A 1,405-nucleotide genomic window follows, 5' to 3' on the forward strand; every position below is an offset into this window, starting at 1 on the left:
CACATAATACACATAATAGTAACGATAGTAATATGTTACACTTAAAAAAAAGTAAGTATGCAAAACACAATGAGAATCGTAATAAAACACAATGAGAATCGTAATAAAAATGACTATATGACGCACTCAAGCTAGAATAAACGTAATTAATAGAATTGGTACTTATTAAGTAGAATGTTATATTGATAAAAGAGGCGTGTATGGATTGTGAAATTTTTTTTGAATCTCTCTTAATTTGATTTCTGTGATTCTTTTTTCTATTTTTCATTTCTTTCTTCTACTCTCTGATTTTGTGCAGTGTTGAACCAAGCTATTATTATCTAATTTCTTTCTTCTGCTCTTCGATTTTGTGCAGCGTTGAACCTTTGATTTTGTGCAGCGTTGAACCAAGCTATCATTATCTAATTTCTTTCTTCTGCTCTCTGATTTTGTGCAGCGTTAAACCTCTAATTTTGTGCAGCATTGAACCAAGCTATCATTATCTAATTTCTTTTTTCTGCTCTCTGATTTTGTGCAGCGTTAAACCAAGCTATCATTATCTAATTTTCAATTCCGCTTGTCCCAATATTATACTCCCATTAATTTTATCCGTGATTTTTCTGTACTTACATATGTACTCCCATTTATTTCATTTGAAATTTCCTATGCTTACAAATAAATACCAATAATTTTTACCAGGCACGGACCCATGCTTATGAATTGGGGGCACTTACCCCAGTGTCATTTGATATTTTTAAACTTATATTATATATAATATGCCTCTATTTTAAATTTTAAATGATTCCACTACAAATAAATTAAGTCTAATTATTAAAAGTTCAAGTCCATTTTATCTTTTTATGATTTTGACTATTAGTTAACTTAACTAAATTTAGTCTTCTTCTGTTTTTAAATTCTAGCCGTCACTCATTTATTCTCTTAAACCTTTTTCTTAGTTTTATATTTTCAACCTTCTTTTTCTATTCCTTATCTAGTGGTCATCTTCTCTTCATCAAAAGGTAAATTTTAAATTCTCTATTTTGTTTTATATAGCTCTCTATGACTCTGTATTTTTCAATTTTATTGTTTCTCTTTTTGATATTTTCAATTGTAAATTTTAATTCAAATAATTATAGTTTAAGTATTAATCTATTTTTTATTCTCTTCATGAATTTATATATTTTATTTTATTCTCAATTTAATGATCCTTATTATTTATTTGTTTATCTTTCGTTTTATTCTATTATATGTAATTATATTGCATATAAATTTTTAAAATGAATTGATCAATTTACTAATTTAGAATATATATTTTTATTTTTAGAAATAGTAATGGAAAAATATTTCAAAAGAAAGCTACCACTAGAATCTGAAGTCACTCCATTAGTCTCTTCTAATAAAAAGAAGTTCTTAGAATTCAATGTGA

Source organism: Arachis ipaensis, chromosome B06, assembly GCF_000816755.2.
Source record: "Arachis ipaensis cultivar K30076 chromosome B06, Araip1.1, whole genome shotgun sequence".
NCBI lineage: Eukaryota > Viridiplantae > Streptophyta > Magnoliopsida > Fabales > Fabaceae > Arachis > Arachis ipaensis.